The 27,514-nt window shown below is 46.2% G+C and overlaps 1 protein-coding gene across 9 annotated transcripts in view; it reads left to right on the top strand.

The window, feature by feature from the left end:
- Nucleotides 1–27,514, top strand: part of PASD1 (PAS domain containing repressor 1) — a 109,972-nt gene that overhangs the window by 30,544 nt on the left and 51,914 nt on the right. For 2 of the 9 annotated variants that reach the window (XM_085570900.1, XM_085570890.1), the window contains exon 1: nucleotides 27,052–27,327. The exons of 1 other annotated variant lie outside the window; for it this stretch is intronic. The gene's annotated coding sequence lies outside the window, so the exon portion shown is untranslated. Of the gene's footprint in view, nucleotides 1–23,634; nucleotides 23,977–27,051; nucleotides 27,328–27,357; nucleotides 27,513–27,514 lie in introns of those variants that run through there. 6 more of the 9 variants (XM_085570897.1, XM_085570893.1, XM_085570892.1 and 3 more) reach the window with 4 other exon arrangements.

Below are 27,514 nucleotides of genomic sequence, written 5' to 3'. Positions count from 1 at the left end.
CTGAGCAGCAGTGCCATTTGCAAATGGACTTATTACTTTTCAGCGAGAAATGCAAACTCATAGAATTTCATAGAGTTCAACCTGAAGTTTCAAGTAAAATGTTCTTTTGTTATTTGCCCAATGAATAAGGAGAGGTTCTTCAAGGGTAGATAAAGAGGCTTGCCTTGGATGGTTAATAAGAGGAGAAATGCATGGATGATGCAGGGAGAACCAGCTCTGTAGGGGGTGTGATTCACATGGACCCCTCTGCTCCACACTGGTGAGGGGCTGTTGTGAGCATCTGTGGCCCCATGGTGCCTGTGGGTCATTTGTCCTTTCTGCCTTTCCATGAGGTTCAGGCCCCGAGCAGGGAAGATTTTCATTCTGACACTTTCATAGAATCACAGAGTGGTTTGGGTTCTAAGACACCTTAAAGATCACCTTGTTCCACCCCTGCAGCCATGGACAGGGCCACATTCCACTAGACCAGGCTGCTCAGGGTCTCATCCAGCCTGGCCTTGAACACCTTGAGGGATGGAGCAGCCACAGCTTTTCTGGGCAACTCGTTCCAGTGCCTCACCACCCTCACAGGGAATAAATTCTTCCAATATCCAATCTAATCCTGCTCTTTTTCAGTTTAAAGCCATTCCCCCTTGCCCAGTCACTCCATGCCCTTTTCAAAAGTTCCTTTTCAGCTCTCTTGTATCCCTACTAGAAGGTGCTCTGCATGCATCCTAGCACTTGCCATAACCCAACCCTGAGATGTCTGTGAGGTTCCCTCCCTCTCTGGCCTTTCTTATTTCTTTACTGACAGTTGGAAAAGTTTAGTTGACACCCAGATTGATTACTGACAGACCAAGAAAAAGCTGCCCTATCCATTTGTCTCAGGGTCACAGCTCAGCCCCTGCTCTGGCTCAGCAGTCCCACTGCTTATTTGCATTCTTCTGTACATGGTTTTTCCATTTCCACACGTTCATCTCTCTTTGCTAAGACTCTACCCTGTGCTGAACAGAGGAGGCGTAGATGGCTTGATGCAGGTTTCGTTTTGGGGTTTTTCTACTCTTTAATTTCTACAGTCCATTGAACATGAGCAAAGTTTCATATATATTAAGTATATTATTTCAATGGAAAGTGCACCCTGCTTAGCCTAACCCTCCCTAGCCTGACCCTAACTACTTGCCTAGTGCTCAAGAACATTTCACCTTTATTTTGAGGTGTAGCAGTTGGTTGTGCTGGGGAAGGGATGGTGCTCCTTCTCTGTATGGAAATCACCTCAGGCTGCTTGGTTCATCTCAGTTGGTTCCCCTGAGGATAATTTTAAGAGATCCTTTGAAAGTCCTTTCTCCTTGGCACTTATTAAACAGCTTTTATGCCACCAGAGATGAACTTCAGTGCCTGCTACAGATTTGTGTTTCAGTCTTTTAATGTCTGGTCAATGGAGACACTTTGGGTACCCATGATCTATAGGTGAACACCTAAATTAGCATATAGAGTATGTGCTTTGAGTGGATTTCAAGTCTTTGTTACTGAGCAGGAAAGTAAGAGGATGCAGCCCTGGGCTGATGATCCTCTCAGGCTTGGCACAGCAGATGCCCAAAGCCTCACTGCACTCTGGATCTGGCCAGTGCCCCAGGGAGGATCCCTTTGCAGGCTTCCCTGGGTCATCCCTGCCAGGTGACTGCAGACAACAGAGGAGACAACTCAGCCACCAATACTTTCCCACTGAGGGATGGATTGTCCCCTCCATTTCAAACCCAAGGCGTGGCTTGGGCACATGCTGCTCACCAGCCGGGGCAGTTTCAGAGACAGACCCAGTTTTGGGAATGCTGCTGAACCTCTTGTGAGAACTTGGAGAACAGAGTTTAGATTTCCTCAGGCACTTTATCACTTGCCTGGTTGCAGGTCTCTCCCTGTGGTGGTGAGGCAGGTGTTGTGGCAGGGATGTTGTTCTTGCAGGGGGCAGCTGCTCAGGGCTGCTCTTTGCAGGGCTCTGGTGTGGTACCCCCAGCCCCAGTCCCTGCCCACTGAGCTGCCACTGGCAATTGGGACTGTTCCATTGTATTTTAAAAACCTGGTTAGAGGCCTGATTTATAAAACACAAATCTGTCACATTGACAATGTCAAATTTTAATATGCTCAAGTTTTGAAATCACCTGGTTTCAGTTTTTCCAAAGTTTTCTTTTTGGCAGCTCAATTGCAGTGCTCCCTACTGGGACTGACTTATGGGGAAGGAAGGACATAGTGTACATAATGTAATTTACACTTGTAAGTGTAAATGGTGTATGTTTATTCCCCTGAATAGAATGTGACAAACCCAGAGGTTGAATAAGATAAGTTCATCAACTATGTACTTGTAACTTTCTTTACACCAATTATGATGAAGTTCTGTACTTTTATGTCAGTTTTGACATATAATAATAGTGTGTAGTCATGTCGTTTTTATACTAACTGCAGAGAGTGAGAGCACTTATCCCAGCTCTGAAATACAGAGCTCATTAAAATGGGATTGAAGGCATTTAACATCAATTGTTGTATTTTCTATTTGTATTCAAAATGGCCAGCTTCATTATATGGAGAAAATTCAAAATAGTTCTGCTGAAGTCACAAAGCCCAAATTTACACCCTCAGAAACACAAAATCACTCCCTCCTAATTGTTCTCGGAAAACTTGAGTTTCTTGTTTCTAGATGAGGTTATTTACATGATTTCAGAAGAAATATTTTACAAATACAGAAAAAGAGAGAGAGAGAAGGAGAGTTCCTCTTTCCTACCTCAGAACCCCAAAAGACTGAGCGAGCAGGGGCCCGGAGTGGGACACAGCTCACAGTGCATGGGATGGGCCAGGATGCAGATACAGGGACTGGACACTGGCATGGCCCAAGGTCGCAGTGGAAGTCCCAGTGCTGGCTGGACCAGTCCCTCTGTGCTGCTCAGCCATCCATCCAAGCCAGCGCAGTGTCCTGGCCACTGCTGCCATCTCCAGCTCTGCAGAGAGGTTTCATGAGGAACCAGCTGTGTTTTAGCCACTGTCTGCTCCTCTGGCCACTGCAGGGCTGCTCTGGCTCCATCCCAGCTTCCATTCATCCTGGTGCTCATATCAGCTGTTGTGGCATAGTCTCTTTCAGCTTGAACTCTGCTTGTACCCTTTCCCTCCTGAGCTTAGAGATCCATGTTTTGGCACATCCCCTTGAACAGCTTCGACCAAGCATGAAGGAAGGCATGGTGCTGCTCTGCAGTGCTGCAGTGCCGAGGGACTGGTGGTAGCAGATGTGACCCTGCAGGTTCCCATACAGCTGGGATGGCACCAACTGTTCAAAACCCCTTTTGCTGAGCACTGGAGTCCATCTGCTGCTGGGGGATGCTGACTGTGTGTAGTTCAGGCTTACCTGGGACATGGTGAACTTCTGTCCTTCTCAGTTGGTTTGTAACTGGTCACTGAGATCTCCACTCCCTTCTGGCAGTTTGCAGGAGGTTGGTTTTTGCTTAGTGACCAGCTTACTGTTTGTTTTTGGTTTCAGTGCTGAATATTTCACATTGGTCCCTGGTTATAAGAAGTACAGTCATCAGGCTCAGGGCTGTATTTTCTCTTCTGCCCTGTCACAAACACAGAAATTGTGGTGCCAGGGCATAGAGAAGGTGAGAACACTGAATTCACAAAGTGCATTCTCCTCCTATTCCCTGACCTGTCCCAGCTACTCTGTGCAAGGGCAGGACAGGATTTACTGGGTGCAAGTGCCTGGCAGAAGGGACTGGATCTGTGGGGCACAGGGGGACATTCCTCTGAATTTCCTGGCATGAGATTTAACCCTGAGTCCAGCAGTGATATAACTCCAGTCCTTACAGCTCTCCCATTGCCAGACAAAGTCAGAGTTATGGTTATAGTGAAAAGGCTCCTGACCTTGGAGTCAATGCTGGCAGAGTTTGGGTCTCTCCAAAGGCTCTCGGGGCTGGCTGCCTGCTGTCAGCATGATGCCACTCATCCAGCCCTCAGATGGATTAACCATCAAACATAACCATAGAAAAGGCTTCTAGACCTTCATAGGTGGAGTCCCAAGGGTGCTGGGGGTGGCACAGGGGTGCTCAGGAATGGCTTCTGCTCCCATTTACAAATCTATGGGACATTTGGGTTGGTTGTTACTATCAGCAGCTGAGAAGAATCTGCTGAATATCACTTGACACTTCTTTTGTCATCTTCGTGGTTGCAGCTAATATTCAGTTCTGTCCCTGTGTAACTCACTGAGAATTTGATTAATGGAAGACATACTTTGCTGCCAGACCATTAGAGGGAAATAAAAATTAAGATGTTACCACTGTACTCATTTCTTGTCTCTGACAGTGAATATCTGGGCTATGCTGAAGCCCACAGACTGCTTAATTCTTTTACCTACCTGCCTGAAGACCTGTCTCCACTCTGAAAAGACAGCCCAGAAGGGGGACACAAATTGTCCTTCTGTCTGCTAAGCCCAACAACAGTCTTGTCTTCTCTTTGTACTTTTGAGAGATACAAAGGTCTGCATGCAAACTCCTTTGAAATCACTGGGCTTAAAAGTTCATGAACAGGAATTCAGTTCTTTCCTCACTTTGTTATTTATGTTCTATTTTCCTCACTTCATAATTTATGTTATGTGAACATAGAGAATTGTGGTTAAGAACATATCTTAAACACCAAAAATCAAATAAATGTAACCCAAGAAGGAAAGATCACAGCATTCAGCTGGGGCTGAATCATGTCCCCTTTCCCTTTCCCGGTTGCATTTTTAAGTCACCAACAAAATACAAGGCTATTCATTAGTCAGATGGCTTCTCTTTTTCTAGGAAGGCAATGCAGGAAAATAAGATGTTTCTTCCTTTTCCAAATTACAGAAGAAAAACATGCTGCCTTTATGCAAGCTGACTAGTAAATTTTGCAAGGCTGCTACTTCTCAAAAAGAGTACTCCCAACTTTGGCCATACATATATATATATGTATATATATATTTTTTTTTTTTAAATGTTCATTACCATTTAAACACACAAGTGCAATACACATTTCAAAATAAAATGCACCATCGAAGAACAATTTCCTGCCCATTGTGGAGGGTCTGTGAAAATAATGAAATAAACCCACTTGCAATTGTTGTTTTGCAGCAAGTGCTGGTACATTTTTTAAGCTACTGACAAGCCTGTTAAATAACTGGCCATCTTTTAAGCTCAGGCACCCTGGAGTGTAGGAGGCAAATAATTCTCAGGGGGGATTTAACACAGTTATGTAAAATAATCTGAAGCCATCCTGGTTGCTCCAGAAAGATTATAATTAAGCATGGGGTTGTTTTTTAAATGTCTGTTATCATCAGTTGATTCTTTGCAACAAAGCAAAACAAAAGTCTTTCTCTCATTTGTTTGAGAAGCAGTTTCTGTTCCTCTCCTGAAGAGGAAAATAATTCGGACATGTTGCTGAATGCTCTGCTGTCAGTCTGGGTATTTATGTCACAGAATATCTTTTGAATAGTAATTTTTAACATCTGATTAATCTTCCATTTCGTTTGAGCAGAGAAGCACCATCGTGCTGGGCTAGGTGCAGCACTGGTCTCAGCACTCGCCAACCAGTGTCACCCTCTGCAAGGGCTTGCAAGCAAAGTCCCAGGGCTGGTGCTCACCTTGCCAGTCAGGAGCCTGGCAGCTGCTTAGCTTAAAGTTGGGGGAACAGATTTTTTTCCATAGGAGCCTACAGCAAGCAGATTTTACAGCAATCCTCTGGTATTCTAACATATACCTAGGATACACACAGAGGGCAACCCATGTGCCCTCACATGCTGCATCCCTGGGCAGGGTGAGGAGGGGACCCCTGGACCAAGCTGTACCTTGTGCATTTTGTTATCTTCTAGTTTAACCCATTTCTCTCCTGTGGCCCCTCACTATGTGTCTTCTGCCTCCTTGTTCACATTACCCTGCCCTCCACATTGCAAATTTTTTTATATCCTGGATAAAATAGCTTTTGAATTAACCTGGGCATGCCATGATTTAAAGAGAAAATCCATCTCCATGCCAGCTGGTTGGGCTGGGAGTTTGGCTATCCATTCCATTGCATCAGCTGCCACCTGTGCCACACATCTGAGAAAGAAACCCTCAGCTTGTGTTTGATAAGCTCCTAGCCAAGGCAGATAAGCCACTCGTGCTGGTGACAGTCTCCCACAGCTGCATGGTTTAACCACAGTGGCCAGAGTGGAGGGAGAATTGTGGAAGTTATTAACTGGTACCCAGCTTTTTTAATGATGCTGTCATTTTTTAATTTCACTATAACTAAAGCAGAACTTCTCACAGATGACTGTGCTTAGGGTAATTTGGGTGCCCTGCAATATGTTCACATATTTTCCACTGCTGAATGAAAAGGAGAAAATGAATGTGATATTTGTGGGTGTCTGTCTTGCTTATGGATGGTCCAGATTTCTGCACAGCTCCTTTTCTGTTACATGGGGCTTTCAGATTCCACTATTGATTAGAGTGGTTGCTTTCCTAATTAAAAAAATTCCCAAGTTTAACTATTGACTTGGACAGTAAATGTGCCGGGTAATTAAAGATAAGAGGCTTTAGTCAGAAAATATTGTACCCTCTCTCACAAAAGAGGTCAATGTAACTCGAGCAAAAGAGTGTCCTAAAAATCAGAAAACAAGCAAAGGAAATGAGAAAGTAGGAGCCAGGCAAATGCTGCTTATGTAATCCCAGCAAAGCAAGTAGGCCAGGGAGAGCCACACCAAGCTCAGCTGCTCAGGGCGAGGCAGGGCTGCACGTGTGGCTGTGCTCCTTCTGCAAAAGGGGCTGAGCTCACCCAGAGCCTGCCTGGCTGAACAGAGAGTGGATGCACTTGCCCAAGGTGAAGGGACAGCGGTGGGAAAGTGTCTCTTTTTGGGATGAACTTTCACAGGGCCTCAGTGTACAGCTGCTTGTGGTAGGTTCAAGGTTTTGAAGGTACGTTTCAACCCTTTCTGTAAAATATTCCTTCTCAGCTCTTGACACACCTCCTCAAAATATTACAACAGCACAACCATTTCCAGAAAACAGAATTTCCTGCAATGAGGTTGAAGTCAGCTGGCAGCCTCCCATACCTTGCCCAACAAACAGCTATGGCAAGAGAAGTTGTATGCAAGGTTCATGCCTCTGAGTCAAAGCCTTTGAAGGAGCCTTTCTCCCTCCACCGTTTCCAGAAACAAGTCAGCACAACTAACTGGGAGTAAGCATTGAGATCTTTAATAATTCAGTTTGGTTGAGATGAATCCTGCCCTGGGGAGCCTGAATTCCTTGAGGTAATGCACGGTTACCCTTGTTGGAAGTTATTCACACCTTTGGGCATAGGTCTTGGTTGTGGTTCTCAGCGTGGTGTGTCAGTTACAGGACTTGCAACATTTTATTTGTATACTCACATCCATCACCTGGGGACATGAAATTCCTGTTTATAAGGGTCAATAGACAAGAATTTGCTGCTGGGCAAACAGAAATGTTGCAGTCAGCAGTGAGGATTCTGGGACCCAGCCTTGGCCCTGGGTGTGATGTGCAGCCCTGGCTGGCCCCGGGCACACTGGACCCTTTGGGTGAGCAAACAGGAGAGCAGCAGGCAGCAGGGTCCAGTGCAGGATGCTGCTGGGGCAGTGCTGGTCCAGCAGGCGATGGGAGGTGAGCAGCACGACCAGGAGGTGTTGTCAGGGTGGCTCTGAACGGTGGCTGTGCTTTTGTGATGCAGCTGCTTCTGAAATACTCTTTCACAGTGACAGCAGGGTTGCAAACAGTGAGGTTTTAGTAAACACACACCCATATATGTAACAACCAAAGGTGGTTTTGGTCCTGCTCTCTTCACATCGTTAACTGGTCTTTCTTTCTGTTTTCCACCTCAAATTTTTCAATTTCCCTATGCTTTTAGAGAGCTTTACCTTACATCAGATGATTTTTTCCCCTTGCTTGTATAAATTTTACCCTTGTCTCCAGTCCTGAAGTATTTATAGCTCAATGGCACACATAACCATTTGGTATACAGTAATTTCTCTTTGAATACTTTCCATATTTCTCCTGTGTGCTTTTCCACCCACACGTGTTCCATTGCCTCATCCCAGAGGATGTCTTTATTCCTTCTTTATGCTTCTGGTATCTATTGTTTTTTTCATGTCTTTCTTCTTGATGGGTTGAGTGTTTTTGCACATCACATAGCTTGAAAAAAAATTTCCCTTCAGACTCTTTCATTGAACCAAATCTTACTCATCTGATATGCACACAGACTGAAATTCAATCCTGAGTAAAAGAGCAACATAACTGCTGGCGAGAACCTATTTTTGAAGAATTTTTGTGACAAAGGCCTTAGTCTGGCCTCTGCACAGGGAGTAACTTCACTCACAAGAGTCCCACTGGCCACAGTACTGTTGTGACCTTGAGGGCTGTAATTGTACCTCAATTTTCTTGTTGGTATATTCTTTCCTATGGTATTTTTGCACCAAAGCAGATTTTTTTTTTTTAATGTTGACTTTTTTTTTCTGATGGGAAAGCAAGTGTAATGGTGATTCAAATTGTGCAGTTATTTTTTTTCCTGTTTTTATTTAGCCCTGTAAGGTAATACATAGGGAATAGCTGCCTATGGCAAGCACATGGGTGCAGGCTGATGGAGAATCATGCATCAAAAGACACAGATGGGAAGGCAAGCTCACAGGATTGAAAGAAATTACTCTGAACGAGACTTTAAGAGTCACAGTTAAATGGTCATGGTGCATTAGTTGGAAGGACTACAGTCGGGGATATTAAGTGATATTACTTCTGTTCATACAAGCCTTTAATTCAAGAAGGATGATGAAAGTCTGCAGAGAAGCAAGAGTGACAGAGGGATTGGAAATGCATAAATTGGTAAAGTGTCCACAACGTCCACCAGCTGCACTTGCCAAAGAAAAGGCTGAGGGCTGATTTGACTGCAGAAAGTGCTAATACTCCCTACAAGGAACATTTCTGAGTAGGGAGTCCTCCTCTTTAGCACATAAAGGCATTAGGAGAGTCAGCATCCAGAAGCTGGAGTTCTCAAATCAATGCAATTTGCACAGACCATTGTGGCTCATCAGAGATTGGATCCTCCTCCTGTGCAGGGCAGTTTCAAGTGCAGACAGACTTTTTAATATGCTGGTGGCCAGCCCAACTGTGCTCCAGCCAGAGGCACTGGCAGCACCTCCTGGGGGCCCTGCACGTAGGGACAGCACAGGGTGGCCAGCAGCCACGGCCACACCAGCACATTTCGAGCTCTGGGGGTGCTCAGGGAGGAGTTCCTGCAGACACTGCATGTGCTGCACCAGTGCCAGAGCCCTGATGAGATGGCCGAGGTAGATTTAGCTTGTAGGGGCAATAGTCTCTTTATAAAGAAATATAACACTCTTTGGCCTTACTTTTCAAAGATAAAGAGTGCCAAGAATGAGTTGAAATTTCCTTAGCATCTCTGAAAATCAAGCCATAATTAATTAAACCCTGCATGTCATTTGAACGTAATGATTTTTTTCCACTTGATTTAAAAGAGGAAAAGAGAAACTTTGGACTTCTCAAAACTTTGCAGCAAGTTTGTGGTCAGAACTTGGAAGGTCCTAAATTATCACCCCATCTCTACTTTTTCCCCTGTTTCTAATTGAATGAGTTTATCATCACCAGTGCAACTTATTGTATAGCATAGACCATGTAAGCTACAGGACAAACCCCAGGAATACCCCTGACTGCATTCCCATTCAGAGCTGGGATATGCCAGCCAGGAGCACATCCTGCCTTTAATTACACTGAAGAAGTCTTGGTGATTTGGTGTCCTACATCAGTATTAGGAAGCTTGGGCATTGAATTGCTATAAATCAGGAGCTTTGCTGCTCTCACAACAAGCCCAGTGGGAGCCTGACTTTCTCAAAGAGCTTAATTAAAGAGTGCTTATTGTCAGCTCACCCCTGTAGCCCATTAGAGCTCCACAGAGATTTCTGTTCTCCAACATCATTGTGAAAAGTGGGACAGTCCTTGCTTCTGAGGAAGCTCTGTGTTCATAATCACTTCCTCACATGTCAATACAGTCCTGGTGATCTTATAATCATGTTGCAATTAGTTGGTGATAGTTGTGAACAGGGCATATCTGAATAACTGTTTATGGAGATCCTATTGGCCAGACAGTTATTCAACAGAGTCATAATTTTCCTTCTAGCTGGTACTTTCTCTGGCTGTATCTCAGTGTGCTTGAAAAAGCGAAAGTAATGCATGACATTTCCAAAAAACAACAATTTTCTTTCTTCAGAAGCATGTACAACCCTGCCCTCTGAAGGATCCAGCCCCTTGTGATTTACAGAGAGAACCCAAGCTCCCCTGTCATTAAAGCCCTTCAAAACATTACTTACTTTTGGCTTGAAATCCATGTCAAGGTGGAGTTGCAATGTAGTTGCATGAATTATTCAGACTGTAGCCCCTGCTGCTTGGTAGAACCAGCTTCAGGTTTTTTCTGGGTATAGGGCTAGTGTACTTAGACCCCCATTGGTCCCATCCACCTTCAGCAGGCTATTTGTATGCACTTTATTATTCAAGAAACAGCTGCAGTCAGACACCAGCATGCACAGCTGCAGTCAGGGGATGGGTGAGAAGAGAGGGATGATCTTGCACCACACGTGCTGCGAGGCCTCTGGTGGGGCAGCTCCTTCCTGGGCTTGTCCCAGCCGCTTCCCAAGCTGAAGCCATCAGGCACAGTCATCACCCTGTGTGTCCCAGGAGTGCTGAGAAAGGGTTTTTAAATTTGATTCAGAGGGGACACTTCCCCCCTTCACACAGGCACAGAGCCACCTCCCTGCACGCTGGGTTTGGGCAGTGCTGCAGCCAGGCCACCCAGGATTGCACAACTGCTGGCTCTGCTGGCTCACCCACCTCCCAGAGGAGCTGAGAGGACACATTGATTCAGGTTTGTCCATTACTAAGTATGATTTCCCAATGCATTTATTAAGCCATCCTACCTCCAAATTTCAGCCCAGAGAGGTCAGAGATATTTGAAGGCTCCAGAAGAAATTTTGGACAGCAAAATATGCGAGGAAATCTCATGGATCTAGAGTTTGCAAGTTGTTCTTAGAACTTTTACATCCTTCATGATTGCAGCTATAAATAGATCTAGTATTAATCAAACCCTGGCCAACTAAATGTGCCAATAAAATTAAGGAGCACAGTGTAGGCTGTCATCCTGCCCGTGGCTATTCCCAGTGCAAAACTGACTTTAACAGAGCCATCTGAGAGACTGGAAGCTTTTTGCAGTAATACCACAAGGAAAAGGCTCCTCTGACATGTTCTTTTTTATTACAGCAGTGTTTCAAACTTGTTGAGTTTTTGTGTCCTTCACTCTGTGCTAAGCAATCCCTAAATTGTTTTCATTGTATTGTGTCATTGTTGTCTTCCTGATGTCTGCTTCCCCACCCAGGAAGTGTTTACAGAATCCTCTTGGAAGACAGGATTTTATCCTAGAGAATAAATGCGTGGCCCTGGGAGGGAATTTTTGCCTGTCAGTGAGTGATATATTGTAATATGTAAAGCTGGCAGCCACTTGCTTATGGCTCATGGCTTCATGTGGTGGTTTGTCCACAGTCCCTCACCCCGCTTGTTTCATCATGACGTCTGCTATGCAGATATAGATCTGCCCAAACACAAACTCCTCTACTGCCTTGTGGCACAGGTGAAGCACTGCAAGCCCCACCTGCACATCATGCCTTAAATGCCTGCAAAAACAAGTAACTTTCTGGCATGAAGCAAACCCTTTCCCCCTTGCACTCTGCATTCAGCAGATGCTGTGCCACAGGCTTCAGGTGGCAGCTGCAGCGAGCCAGGTCTGGGGACCAGCTCAGGGTATGGGGCAAGGGAAGTGCCACCCCTAGGCAGGGACACCTGAGCAGGGATACCCAGGGAGACAGGATTTCCCCATGCAGCACAACCATTTCTCTCAGTGGAACTGGGGAGCAAGTTTGACTCCTCAAGCACAAGGAGATGGAGACCCCCCGAGCCCTGGAAGGGGGAAAGGAAATGCAGCTCCAGCCCTCCTGGCATGAAAGTGGTCTGGTTTTGCAGGTGGGCTCCTGGCTTTGGAGAAGGGATGTTTAGCAGCAGAAGTTCCTGAGCTGGGGCTGGTGGAGTATCCCCTGGGATGGTACCCAGTGACTGAAGGGAGCAAATTCTGAGCAACACATGAAATGAGTGATGAAAATATAATTGCCAGCTCACTTAGGCATAATAATGATATATATAGGTAAAGAGCTAGCCAAACCAAGCCAGCCCATCTCATCAGGCCAAACCTCACCCTATTCTCCATTACCAGAGGAAAAGTTGTTTGCCTGCTTATTTTTCAAATGATCAGTGATGCTTATTCTCTGCCAGATCCTACAGTTCTGATTTGCCATAGCTCTGCCTGCTACATGGCATTTTTGTATTGGGTCTATTAATTTTATTCTGTAATGGAGTTAACAAGTGACAAGAAAATATATGTTCTGTTCTGAATATGTGCTATGCTGCCCAGAGAGGTTGTGGAGTCTCCTTTCTGGTGAAATTCAAAACCCCCCTGTGCAAACTGCTCTGGGTGAACCTGCTTTAGCAGAGGAGTTGGACTCTGTGATCTCCGAAGGTCCCTTCCTCCCCAGCCATTCCATGGTTCTGTGATTTACTCTGCTCTAGTATCCTCTGCACTTTGTCATTTTCATCAGATGAATTTAGGACTCAGCTTGTCCTTTTGGAGAAGGATAGGGACAGGCTGCTCAAGGATGTTTACATTAGACTTCTCAAACTAGGCCAGTTGTGTCCCATATTGAAGGGTTGATTAATTTTGATGGTGCCTGAAATATGTTCCTGCATTAGCATTGATCTACGTACTTTGCAACCTTGTGGTGCAGTAGCAGCACCTGGAAGTGTGTTCTTAAGAAAAACCCTCCTTCTGGCAGGGTGGTAGCAGCAGGCAGCAGCAGTGTGGTACATGGGAAGCGACGTAAGGAGCTGATGGGCACACACCAATGTCCTGGCAGCACTGATGGCAGCGCTCTGCATGAGTGTGTCTGCTGGTAGGAGTCCTGGGGGCCTCTCCCTTTCCTCAGGATGGGTCTTCTAAAATCTCCAGAGATCTCTCTCTTTTACAATTTTTCACACACTTGCCTACTTCCTTCAAACAAAACAATCAACCCTCTGAAGTTCTAGCATCTGATAATTTTCACTGAAAATTCTACCTGATTAACTACCTGAAGATGTTTCAGACTCCTAGAGTTCAGCTGTTCCTTTTCCCAGAAAGGGTTAGCAATGAAAGCTCTGTTCGATTTATTAATCATCAAACTAGAAATTAAGATCTAAATGTTAGAGTACACTACATGTCACAGCATTTCCTATGAATGCAAACTCAAAGCTACACCTTCATCCCCACTTTAACCAGATTATCTATGATAGTAAGTAGGATAAAATTTTCTTCCTTATTTACTAAAATAATACTGGCAAGGAAAATGTATTTTGCATGATCACTTCTCAGTCTGAAACACTTCTAGGCTAAATATATTCATCTAAGAGATGTGCTTTGGGCACCTGTTTTCAAGCTGCATTCTCCCTGCAAGCAGCACAGAAGATGCTGCTCTTTGCCATCACTTGTGTAGCATAGGTAGATGTAAGAAGAGAATTCTGCCTGAAGATTTCTCTTATCTTTTTGTTCAGTAAAGGATATAGCTCTACTTACTCCCATTTAAATTTGCACATAAAATGCAGTCATACACCTACCTGGATGAAAACCTTGGTTATACCTTCCAAGTTAATCTTAAAATACAGCTCAGGCCTTGCAGTCCCAAAAAATAAAATCCAGTGCTCCAACATGCAGGGGAGCCTAAGAGAGAAACTGTACTTCTCAGCACACAGTTATCTTTCCCAGAAGAGAATTGATATTCACAAATGCTTATTTCCCTTTAAAATTTTGCCCATTATATGTTTTATACGGACACAGAAGCAAAGGTCCCTCCTATTACCATATTGAGAGGATTTTAAGAAAATGTGATTAAGTTCTCTCCCCACCACACTTCATGAAAGAAGAGACACTTCACGCTCTGGGGAGTGTAAGCAATACAATTTTTGTCATAAAAATACTGCCTGGTTGTTCAGCCTTATTTTTACAAGTGTCATACCTATGCAAAGTTTATCTTTACTGGGTCACAGTGCATTTTACTCCAAACACTCTCCAAGGCAACTCTTTTCAGCTTTAGAGGTCGTGTTGAAATGAGCCACCATGAAGGCTCATGAGGCTGAGTCCCACCCAGGCAGTTTGTTCTGTGAAAATTCCACATTTGTTTCTAGCATTTTCATCTGGACTCGTTTGTTAGGTCAAGCAAAATGCTCATTTTCTTACACTCGTCTGAATGAGGAAAGGTCATGATATAGAGACATTAAGTCATAGGATCATTGAATCATGGAATAGTTTGGGTTGGAGAAGACTTTTAAAGGTCATCTAGTCCAACTCCCCTGTACTGAGCAGGGACATCTCCAACTAGATCAGTTTGCTCAGAGCTCTGTCCAACCTGACTCCAATGTTCCTGGGGCAGGACATCCACCACCTCTCTGGGAAACCTGTCAGTGCCTCATCACCCTTTTGGTAAAAAAATTGTAGTCTAAATCATTTTTCATTTAAAGCCCTTACACCTTGTTCCATCTCAACAGGCCCTGCTGAAATGGCCATCCCTGTGTAGCTGTGAACAGAAGAAAAGCTACAAAAAGGAGGAAATTATTCTTCCTAGGATGACAAATAAGCACTATCTGAGATGCCTTGGCTCTGCCAAGCAGCCTCAGGATGAAGAATCTGTCCTGTGGATACCCACACTTCCAGCACCCACTACACAGGATGGAAATGTTTTTGCATCTTCTTTCTGTTTACTGTGCAGGGTGTCAATGCTGCAGCCACTGCGGGCAGGGGAAGCTGCACATCAAACCCTGCTTTGGCCTGGGCAGAGGAAAGCTGGCACTGATCCTGATAAAGGGGCAGCTTTTGAAATCCACTCTCTAGATGACTTGGAAAGACCCATGTTCAAAAGAATGGGCTCCACCTTCTGGTCCACAAAAGCAGCCCAACAAAAAGCAAACAGACCATCTTTCATTCTTCTTATAGATAATTGATGGGCAGAAGCCAGGACACTAAGGTCTCTGGGTGTGGAAATCTGAACAATGAAAAGCAAGCTATTGTCACAGAGAGCAGAAGTTCTCTCAGCTCCTCTCTTCCTCAGCCTGCCAGCACAACCTTAGACTTATCTGGGCTGGGTCACAGCCAGCTTGCCCTCATTGAAGCCCTGATCCTGGCAAGACAGTAGGTAAGCTGATCAAGTGCTCCAGCCAGCTCCAGCAGCCGAGACCTGAAATAGAAACATGCAGCTGAATGTTGGCCATGCACAGGAACATCTCCAGGCCTTCATGGAGGGAGGAGGAGGAGGAGAGGTTCCTCAGAGATCATTTCACTGCTCCCTGGCCCCTGAGTGTTTTGATCAGTGATAGCAAAGCACCTGATGTTCATGTGAACAATGGGTTTTGCCTGTGACTAGGGGGAAACTACAAAGTCAGTTGGTTCAGCACCTCAAAATGTAAGTCCTTCTTATAGAGGAAACCTGTTGAAAAGTTGAGATTTGCCCATCTTCACCAGCAGCTGTAACTCTAACCTGTTCTGAGTATGAAGATTAAAAAAAAAAAATCCAAAGCTGTAGCCTCACAGTCACTAATCTGTGATGAAGGCTGATTTTCAAAAAAAGACTGAAATGTGAAATGAAGAAATGCTCTCCTAGCTCTTAGGGGCTGTGATGAAACCCTGAGACATGTGCTGAGAAGTTCAGGAGCTGCATGAGACCATGTGCTGCACCTTGCCACCAGGAGGGCAGGAGCTGCAGGTCTGGATGAATCCAGAGAGCTTTTGCTCCCATTCAGGCACCAGCAGCGAGTCCCAGGCATACACAGGCAGGAACTAAAATGCTTGGGTTTAATCGTGGCTGTGAAAAACTCCTTGTTCCTTGTCTTTAATCTCTCTTTTCCTTTGGTCCATCACTGAGGCTGCTGAGCTCTCAGCACTGTCACCAGAGGCATTGAGCTGCTGCTGCAGTGCCCATGCAGCACCCCCTGGCAGCACCCAGAATCAGCAGGGTGGTGAGACACAGTCAGGGTGTTTGCTGAGGGTTTATGAAAGGCACATGCAACAGGAACAACCTGGTCCTTTCTCACCTTGATAGATAAAAGTGATATCTGGCCCCTAGAATGAAATACTGACTTTTAGTGAAAAAAATCACTGGGGCTTCTTACCACTTAAGTATTTCAACTTGTCTGCAGCATTTTTTTGTACTAGGTCTCACACCTCAACGATTCTTAAGAGGCTTCTTCAATCTGATAAAGACTTTGTTCACAAGAAGCTACATATTTATTTACTGAGGAGAAGACAGCCAGAAGGGTTTCTGAGCAGATACAAATGCATGAGCAGTTAGGCAGAGACTCAGAACAGCTTGTGTAACAGCATGACTGATGGACAGGTAACATTTAGTCAGCCACCTGCTTGGTGAATTGGGATGGAGAACACTTCACCCAGCACTTTCTGAGGCATGGAAATCACACAGGCTGCTCCTGCCAGGGTTTACAGGTGCCCAAAAGTACTTTTCTTGTCATCTTTCCTCTTTAGTTCAAAGCTGGTCTGTCCAGGGAATACAAGTTGAAGAAAATACACAGAGCTGGTGGGAGCCATTAAGTAAAAGTGCTCCACATGGAGATGGAAAAAACCCAACCCTTCAGTCTGAGCAAAGGCCTGAAGTCACTGTTAATTCTTTGCAAAATTTACCTCCCACGTGAGCAGGGAGGGTTAAAGACGAATCAGGCAAAGCTTTCTTGGCCATCAAGGCCACCAAAACCAGCTGAAATATCTAAGTGATTTATGTTACTCATTCAGAGCTGTACATGAGCAGTGTTGCCTAAGATGCCATTGAAGGATATGTTGGCTCCTTGCAGTACATATTGGAGTCCATATCTTAAGAAACAATTTAAAGTAAAATACAAAAAAAAAAAAAAAAAAAAAATTTGGAAAGGAAACTATTGCCTCCATATGCGAATGGAAATCCATTTAATTATGAAACATAATTTCTAAGTAGCACTGCCAAAAGGGCAAACAACTGAGAACTTAACTAAGAGGAGAAAATTGTCAGCCTTTTAGCACGTAACCATTTTGATCTGAACAGCAATAATTATGAAAATGGGCAGAAGACTGTTTCACTGATGATAAATCTGAAACATGTCAAGCAATATTTGAAGATTCATATTTAATTACTGTGACTACGCAAATTAAACGGTGGAAAAAAGTTGTCAGTGCTGTTTTTTAAAGCAGAGAAATGGATCCAAAGCCAAAAGCAACATCGTTAACGTCGGTAACTCAAAGAGAGAGTTTCTCTCTAGGCTAAATCTTGTGATAAAGGAGAGATGCCACTTATTATGCACTTTTGAACGTGTCTGGCAAGGTTAAGAGGTAAATAGCAGAATAATTATCGTCTGGGTTGGTAATAGTTTTGTTAGTCACATATTTACTCCAAGCACATTCTTGGTGTTCCAGGTTACTCACAACTCTTGATCACAATTTGTTGTTTTCCTTTTTTTTTTTTCCCTTCAGAAATTACTTTAAGGCAAATAATTTTAGAAAATTCCATGCTCCACTAGTGGACCAGTCATGGCAGGGCTTCGGTGAGCTCTTAGGATGAAGTAAGTGCAGCCTGGCCACCCGAAGTGGCGGCGTTGGCTCGCCCTGTGTCACCGGCTGTGCCTGCTGGGGAGCAGCACCAGGTCTGGCGTGAGAAGCCCATCTGCCAAAGGGCACTGCAGGTCTGCAGGGTGCTTGGAGCTGCAGGCTGACCAGGGTGAGCACAGCAAAGACACCGTGTGCTTCACTGTAGTGTGCACAGCTCTGATCAGCAGCACGCACAGCCCCACTGTGTGGATGGGGAAGGATGTTTTCAGAAGCGTTTTCCGGAACAAAATGCTACAGGGAGCACAGTCCTTCCTCTGCAGTGTCTGGCTGGCACAGGGAGTGCCCTCCATGCCCAAACTGCCTACAGTGTCCAGCAGTCATGCAGCCACCCAGGTGCTCCCCGAAGCAGGGCTCAGGGAGATCCCTGTGGCCTGTAGCTCTGTCTGATCAGAGGCACAGGTGCTCTGGGCTCACCAAAGTTTTCCTCAGCAGCTGTTGTGCCTTGCTGGTGCAGATTTTGGCTGCAGAATTGATCCCACCTTTTTGCAATGAGAGCCATGCTCCTGTTACTGGCCGAGGTGATGTGGGTACAAACACCAGTCCCAGTCCTGCTGTTTTGTGAGGGTGATATTTTTTTTTTGCCTGAATTGCTAATCTGTAAAATAAACAGAGAAGTTTTTGTAGAGATTATCTTTGCAAATTGCTTTCAGATGTCTTACTAAAGAACCAAGTAATGAATAATATTAGACACAAGGAAATATGCCACAGGAAAGTGCAGATTTACCACTGTGCCTGAAAAACACACTGAATTACTCTCAAGGACACAGAATTTTGTAGGACGTATGAATGGGAGTAGTTGCTTTGGAAGATGCTCTGTGTGAAGTGGATTATGTGCCACATTCTGCTGCAGTTGTCATGGCAAGTATTCCTATTTCCCATGGCAACAGAACCATCAATTTTTTATGCAGTAAATAACTGCATAAAAAGCTACATTTAGTGACCAGGGCACAACTTAATTCTCTCACCAACATCCTTAACGTCAGCCCTTGTATGGAGATGAAACACTCCACTGAAATCAAGTGTTTCCTTCGGCTTGTGACAGGTTTCCTCTTCATAGTTTCATTATGATTCAGCCACCAGTTGCTGTGCTAGTGACACTATGTGTGCCGGGTATGTGGTACTGCGTGCTGTCTGAATTCACTGAAGGAGATGATGACAGGGCAGCAAAGCCACAGTGAGTGCTGCTTTTGTAGTGCTCTGTGAGAGTGCTGTCTAATGCAGGTCACCTGAAGCGCTGCCGCTGGAACGGCTGTAGCTCCAGAAGAAACAATTCACTTTTAAAAATTTATTTTTGGAGTCTCTTGCTCATGTTTTTCCTCAGCTGAAATGACCTATTCTGCAAACTAGCACCACCACCAGGGATAAGGGCAGGCATGTGTGTTAAATGGACTTGGGAAGGATGAAAACTCAGGGAAACTAGATGTCACTATGACAGCAGTGATGGTCCAAAGAAGGTCAGCCTTTTGCTTTATTGAAACAAAGTTTGTTGTAAGCTAGCATTTTCCTAAAAGTGGTTTCCAGTGCTCTGAGAACCCTCAGCTTCTATTCTGCAGAACTATATTGTTTGCATACTGTGCTGAAATGTAAAAAAACTAAACCCTCCAGAAAAACACCAAAAACCAACCAACCAAAAAACAACAACAACAACAAAAACCCCAAAACCAAAATAAATAAATTACAAAAAAAAAAAAAATCCCAAACCCAAAATCTGAACAAAACTATCCACACCACAAACCTCATCAGGATCTGCAAATGTGCTGCCTGCAAATGTGCTGGGAAGGTGCTGCTTGGCTTGCCAGACAAGATGGGTGCTCTCCTGGAATAAGAAGTTAGAGTGGGTTTCGTAATAAGGAGAGAAACAGAAACTGTTTTTAAGACAGTCAGGGGTGCAGAGAATGTGAGGGGTCAGGCTGAGAAGTGTGGCAGTACAGAACTGCCCTCATGATCACCTCCATATCTGGGCCAAGCAAAGAGCCAAGTCCAAAGACCAAAAATGCAATCTGTTTTTCACAGGTCTTACTTCTGCAAAACACTTCCTGAGTTGCATGGAAACATGCTCACTAGATAGCTCCCCTCTCCAGTCACAAGCCCTGCCCAAAACTGATCTTGATAGTCCCATTTAGATGAGGAAATTCCAACTGTCTCGGATCGTAATTTTCTATAGACACACAAAAATGCCATTTCTTAGAGCTGCGTAATGAACTTGTTTTCCCCAGAGAAAATCAGAGCCAGAGGCTCATTTCCTCTTATTAGGGATGACTTTTTGCAACACTGCTTGTAGACAAAATCTGTCACATAATGCTAGTTTCCAGTACCAAAATCAATTCACCTCCCCTGTGCCCAGAAAAACCATGTGCTTTTCTGTGAGTAGAGAGTGCAGTAACATCCTACACAGTTCTGAATATTTTTTGGCACATTTCAGTATAATTTTGTGGTAAAACAGTGATAAAATCTCATAGACTTGCAATATAACTTGCTTTTGTTTAGGTATGAGCAGAGTGGCATAGCCTCAGCAACACATGAGGCATTCAGGCCATCCTGCACCCTGGGCAGATCTCTGTTGAATATCAGTCCACCTGTTTTATGTATTCAGGAAATTATATAGAAATTAATAAATTTAGTGTTTGTTTAAAAAGGCAGAAGGAAAACAGTGGAAATTACCCAAGAATCCTGATGACTTTGGTGCAGAGATGAAGGACACATATTTTCTTTTCTGTGTATTCTAAAAGACCACTAAGGAAGGTGTTTGGGGAGCTCTGCCCTGGGGCTTGTGCTTCAGGCTTCTGTCCTTTCCAGTGTCTGGGTTGTGTTGTCAGTAGTCCCTCGATACCATCAGGCTGCTCAGTTCTTCTAAAGAACCACTGGCACAGCTTATGCCTAAAAAGCCACTGCTTGACATTTATAATCTGTTAAACTATGCCTGGCCTTTCCATAATGGTTGTTTGAGGTGAGTGAGTTTGCATGGTATCAGGTACACTCACAGATAAACACAGATATATTTGGATTGTTTTTTCAGTTTCCAATCAGGGTGTGGTAGAAGTGTCAACACCACTGTGTTCTCCACACAAACGCCTTGTCTGCTTTCTGCTGCATCCTTATCCATCATAAATAATCTTGATTTTAATGTACAGAAAAATGGCTGGGAAAGGGCCACATGGGTCACTTGGTCATGAAAAGGAAGATTTTGCTTTCCTTACAAAGGGAAGTCAGCAGTAGCTTCCCTCAGCACCCCATGGCAGGTGACTCTGCAGAGGGAAGGTTTCCCAGCAGCAAGGCTGCACAGAGGGCAAGCAGGGCCTCTGGACCTGCCTGCAAGGCACAGCCACCCTAATGCCACTTTCTGACCCACTTACCCAGTTTTGGGAGGAGATTAGGATTTAGCTGGGAGCCTCTGGCCATAGCCCAGTCCAGACACAACAGAGGAGGAGAATGACAGCAGCTGTGAGGATGGTGAGTATGGACAGAGGTAGCTCCTGTACCAGCAGAGCCCTCCCAACAAGGGTGTCCTTTGTCACCCACAGGTGCAGCCTGGGTGTCTGGTCAGACCCTGGGCTGTAGCAGGAACTCCAGGTGACATGGGGAACTTCCCATCTGGCATGTCTGGCCAGGAGCCCACTGGGTTTTATCTTGGAGTCAGCAGTTGCTGCTCTAATCCAATATGTTGAAAACTGTAAGATTATAATGTTACCTTTGCATGTGCCCTAAATAAAGGCCCAAGAGGGAAAGTGGGAACCTTCAGTGTAAGGAACAGTTGACCAACACAATTCCCAATTGCTGTGTATGGGATCAAGTAGCTAAGAATGGACAAGTACCAGAGAGAAGCTTTAAAGCATTACCATCTCATATGAGTAAATTTCAGCATAAGGATTAATAGAAAATATCAATGTTTATCAATGTGGATTTAAAGTGCTAAGTAGTAACCACTATGATTTATTAGGAAGGATGTACTTGCAGATGATGGACAGTAATTCTGCACTGACTTGTCTGTTCTTCCTCTGTGCTTCATCCAAGGGCAACACTGCAACTGCTGCTGTTGCCTGGTGCTCCCTCTGCTCATTTGTCCTCTGCCTGCTGAATTCAGTGGGATTTGTGCCTTTAACATAATTATTATTAAGTTTCTATTTTATGTCCCTGTTCAAGAGCCTCCTTGGTGGCCGATTATATTAATCAGAGGTGACTTAACCCATATTTAAATGCAGCAGTCTGAATTTGTCTTCAGCACAGTCTCCAGAAGATACGAACCAAGCATCAAAGAACATTAATTCATAGGTACATTATCCTGTGGGATCAAGCTAAAATGTGGTCAAAGAGCTTTAGCTTTAGCTGGTATGCTCTCATGTAAGAATATGGGCTGGAGAAGGCAGACATGCTCTTGTTTGTACAAGTTTCCCCCCTCCCTTCTTTGAGTTAGGCAGAATAACAGATCACAAGAATACTTATCAGAGAATATTTTACTGCAGTTAAGACAGAACACTTTTTTCCTTTACAAGAATAATAATTATTTTTGGAAGTAGGATCAGCCACATGAAAAGTATTCTTTAATCTTTTTCTGGGCCAAAAGTATGACTTGGGCACTTCCCAGCTTTTCAGATAAATATATTCATTTATCTGACCAAGATATTACTCCAGCACAAGGCAACACAGGGCCTTAAAATACACACAAAATTTGGGTACTACTGTGTCTCTATAAGAACCATCTTAAACTGTTTTCTACAAAATAAGGACCTGGATGATGGAAATGAAAATATTCCAGATGGTTTTCGAAAACTTAGGTGGAATTTTGTCCTAAATGGTGATTAACTCATTCATGTACCTTCATAATCCTTTTAACCAGCTGCATAAATATTACAAGTGGCCCTCGAGGATGCTGTGTAGGACAGTGAGTAGCTCGTTTCAGCCCACAGGAATGCAAGATCTTTTGCTAGGGGGAAATCGTGTTCACACTGGAGTAAATGTGGTTTTTGTTCTGCCTTTAATGGCATTTCTGTTCCTTTTTCTGAACTTGAGAATGGGATTTTACCCATCTCCTCAGATGATTCTGGATCAAACCTGAATTAGCTTTTAGACTTTTTAAACGGGGAGAATTAAGGTGAAACTAAATAAACCAAGTGAATACATCCATCTCCAGGTGGTAGAAGGACTCTGATAGCCTCCCTGAAGCAGACATGTGCTCTAAGCAAACAGTGCCTGCAGTGCCAGCAGTGCTCCAGGCACTGGGGAAGCAGCTGTGTCACCTGCACTGCTCCTACGGGTGGGCAGCGTTGTCCCTGGCCAAAGGGCCCTTCCTCCTCTCCCTGCAAACACAGGGATGTTTGAAGTGAGAAGGTCATAATGCCACAGAAGGGAAAATGCACTATCTCCAGGAACTTCCAGTGAAACTTCAGACTTGACAAAGATAAGGCTAGATAAGGCATTTCAGGGACAGAGTTCACACAGGTCTCGGGCAGTATATTTTTATGTTGCAAGTAAGTGAGACTAAATACTTTCACTGTATTCTTTGCATTAAATCCAATAATTAGCTATTCATCTCCCAGCTTTGATTTTGTTAAATAATCAATACCCTAATTCAGAGGCAACAATTTAATCCATAGAAAATTCTGTCCTGGGAGAAGATCAAAGTGAGTCCCGTGGTGTTAGGCACACACCTACAGCACTTGATACTGAAAAGAAATGAGGTGCATGTTTCAATCAGCCTGTCCCTTCTTACTGGTTCGCATGCATTAACCTCAGCCTCTGTCAGAGCGTTTTGGTGTCAGGATCAAGGAGCTGTGGAGATGCTCACACTGGGAGAGCTGGGCTCTGCAAAGGCAGCAAGCAAACGGGCGAGAACCCAGCAGGCTGCGATGGCAATGCCTCCTCATTCCTCTGCATCTACCAACGCTACAGGAAGAGATTGAAAGTCTCTTGGGCGACATAAATACGCACGATAAGCTGCGCAGAAAACACAAAGGTGAAATGGCCCTGCTTATCAGGCACAATTAAAATGAATAGAGGATGACTAATAAAGAGGCAGTTTAAAATCTTTACATGACACAGTGTCAAGGCAACAGTGTTGTGCAACAGCACTGACACAATTAACGCGGTGTCGCTGCTTTGGGCAGAGCCGGAACGGGGCTCCCGGCGGCCGGGCCCGCAGCCGCCCATGGCGAGCGCTGGGTGGGCTCTGCCGCTCCCCGCTCCGCGCCCGCCGCGTCCCAGCGCCCGCGGAGCCTGCCAGCAACAGCCCTCCGGACCCAGGCAAGGCTGCTCCTTCCTCTTTCTCGCCTCTCTTCCTCTCTTTCCTTTCCTCCTGCGGGATCCCAAGCCGCGCGGTTACTGCTGTGTGAAAAGGGGGAAACGTCAGGTTGAATTTCTGGGCGCGCTCTGGAGGGAGACAAGGCTGAGGTGCCTGATCCCGAACCGGCGCTGGCTGTTGACTTAGCACTGAGGAATGCAAGCATTTCCTGGCTAGGAATTTTTGCAGTGTGTAATTTACAAGCTAGTTTGGACAGCCCTTTGCTCGGCATGATAGATGGTGAAGGGGAGTGTGATCTTCCAAAATACAGCTCAAGGTAGCCTTCTAGTTCTTCATTTAATTATGTCGTTCCTTAGTTGTGCCCGTCAGGCACCTCCTAGTCCACTGGGCAAGTACAGCAGGGGCAGGTTGGGTTTTACACACACACACCACACATATATATATATATAATATGAGTATATATGTATGTATTTTTATACATCCATAGATACTATACACACACACACATATATGTGTGTATATATATATATACACTTCTAGTCATACATAAGTACATATACAAAAACACATGCAAGAATTATTTATAAGAACAACAAAGATAATTTTCTTTCTTTGATATTCTTATTTTCTGGCCAAAACCAGCTCTCTCTTGGTTTTATTGCTGCTGGCATGACTTTGCAATGCAGCACTGTCAAGAACTAACAATATAAACAAATTTGAGGCTATGCCAACCATCGCTAAGTGCAGCCAAAGCTGCCCAACGCCACAACTTGCTGAACAATGTGTGAATTTTGCAGTGGCAAGAATATTGTTTCCCTATTCTTTCTTAACTTTTGGAAAGATCTGGGTGGAAAGTGTGTTATTCTAAATGAGATTATTAAAGTAATCAATATGAAAACTCCTTCACCACTGCTGCAGGAGGAGGGGCCCAGTATTTGCCCAGCCTGCTAGCTCTGCCTGCCAGGGGCTGCAGGGGAGTTGATTGGAACAGTTCAAATAAAACATTATTTCTGGTCAGCAAATAATGGGTTTTTTATGAGGTTAAGTGGTATTTCTGAACAATTTGCTTTATTAGAAGGCAGTGTTGATGCTGTTCCCTGTGCCTGTCAGGCTTGTGGGACAGGGGGTGGCCAAGGAAGTGTCCCAGCAGCGCCAGCACCCCTGGCCAGCTGCTAGCACAACTCAGGGCAATGGCTGCAGCACTTGTACCTTGAGGGAAACCTATCACAGCCTCTTTGAGGCCACATCCTGCCTGCCTGTGCCTTCCACCCATCCGTCTGTGGGTGCTTGATCTTAAAGTGCCTCAGTCACAGAGTTCGATGTTCTCATCGTTCCTCATCTCTCTCCCAAATGTGTATCTGCATGCCCATGTAGAGGCAATGACATCCATCCTGTCGGTGCTGGTCACTGCTGTGCAGGGCTGCACTGCAGGCTGCAGAGGCACACCTTAACCCAAGTAAAAGTGGAGAGAAATGCTGCATTTAATACCCATTTGTATCTCGGCTGAAAGTGAGCAGGAAGGATTTTTACCACATGAATGAGGGAAGGGTTGCTGTGTTTCGCATGATGAGACCACGTGCCTCAAAAACCCACTCTAAGTGAGAAAAAGAGATTTGCCACTTGTGGCAGGCAGCACAACCAAGCTATTTTCTTTGGCTCCGATAGGAAGGTAAATAAGAAATATTAACTGCGTGCAAAGGTGCCCTTTTACTTGTCCTCATCAATAACAGCTGATGTTCCTCAGGGTTATTGCTGTAACATCACTTCCCTTTCCTCACTGGAATCAGGCTCATATGAAAAACCTCATAGCCTCATAGGAAAGTGTTTTGCCCACTGTCCCGTTTGTGGTTCTGCTTTTGTCCCCCATGCTGTGCTTTGGGGCACTGGCATGTGCGGGGATGGGGCCGTGCAGGCTGCCTGCGTGCCTGCCCCTTTCCTCCTGCAGAACGAGGGCTGGGAGAGGAACAGGAATTTTGGCTGAGCAAAGAAAGCCAGCGGTGAGGATGCCAGCTGTGGGAAAGGGCTACTAGGCAGTAACATACTCCCAGAGGGAGCAGATCCCTCAGCATTGCATAGGTGAAGGAGCAGCTTCCTAAGAGGAGCTGAAATGGAGAGGGGGAAAAAAGGACCCCAAAAAATTAACTTGTTGGTAAGGGAGTGCAATCAGTTTTTGGAACTGCTTGGAGTAGCCTGGGGCCGGACTCAGGGACCAGCGATGTTCTCCCAAGTCGCCCCAGCTGTGGCGTCAAACAGCGGTTTCCCACCGCAGCGCTGGTCCGCACCCGGCAGTGCCTTGAGAAGAGAGAGGAAGAGACTTCAGAACAGTTTTAATGCTTTGGTACCTATTGCTTCGAGAACCAAGAGGAGCATAAGCCAAACTCTGGCGATGGGCAGGACCACAAAGCAGGCTGAGCAGCGAACCCAGCCCGAGCGCCCGGCGGGACCCCGCTGCTCCTGCCGCCGGCCGCGGCTCCGCGCCCGCAGCTGCGCCCGCTGCAGGCACGGGCAGGGGAAAGGAGCTGCCCGCTGTCCTCGGAGAGGGGGGTAAACAGTTACATCGGAGAAGGGGAATTAAAAAAACCCAAAAAACCTATGAGGAAGGAAGCGGCAAATGTTCAATGGGTGACTCACGGAACGGGATGACTAATCCCGTCAGGGCACAGCCCGTGTGCGCAGGGAACCGGTGCTGCGCGCCCGGCGGAGAGCGCAGCGCGGCTGCGGGGTCGGTCGGGGCAGCCGGGGCCGGGGCTCGCTCCGCTGCGCCCGGCGAGAGCCGCGCACGGAGGGAGGACGGGCCGGTCCCGGCGGCCGGGGCCACCCCGCGGCCGGTGCCCGCGGATCGGCGGCGGTGACCTACTTTCCGCCGGTTCCTCCCGGCGCACGACACCGCCGGCGCCCGCGCCACCTGCCCGGCCCGGGCCGGGCCCCGCGCCCGCGGAGGTGCGCTGCTCCCGCAGAGCGCTGCTCCCGCAGAGCGCTGCTCCCGTGCGCTCCGCTCCGCTCCGCCCCGCGCTCTGCCCGCGGTGCCGGCGGCGGGTGCCGGTGGCGGCGGGGCGGGGAAGCAGCGCGCCTGTGCAGTGCCGGGGGCCGGGCCCAGCCCGCGTTACACAACCGGCCGCCGCCACACCGAGTTTCACAAGTCCCGCCGCGGCCGCCCGCAGCCCGCGCCCCCCGTGCGCCCACCCCCGCGCCGCGCACCGCCGGCACTGCCCCCCGCCCTGCCGCGCTCATGCCATGTCACCGCCGGGCAGCGGGACCCCGCGGCCAGCCGTAACCCCTGTCGCCGGGGGGGCACGGCGCCGGGGCTGGGCATGGCACTGAGAGCGGCTCCGGGACGCGCATCTTCCTAGACGGTACGTGCGGCCGCGGGGGCGCGAACCCTGCCGGGGTGAGGCGTGCGGGAGGGAGGCAGGGACGGTCCCCGCACTTGCAGCCCGTGGGGAGCGGGGGCAGCCTGGGAAAAGCCCCCGCTGCAGGGCCGGTACGCGCCGCTCGCCGCTCCGCCCTACCTTCGTCGGACGCTCCAGGACGCTCCCAGGT

Source organism: Lonchura striata, chromosome 4A (genome assembly GCF_050655825.1).
Source record: "Lonchura striata isolate lonStrDom1 chromosome 4A, ASM5065582v1, whole genome shotgun sequence".
Lineage (NCBI taxonomy): Eukaryota > Metazoa > Chordata > Aves > Passeriformes > Estrildidae > Lonchura > Lonchura striata.
This window is presented reverse-complemented; position numbering and strand designations above follow the sequence as displayed.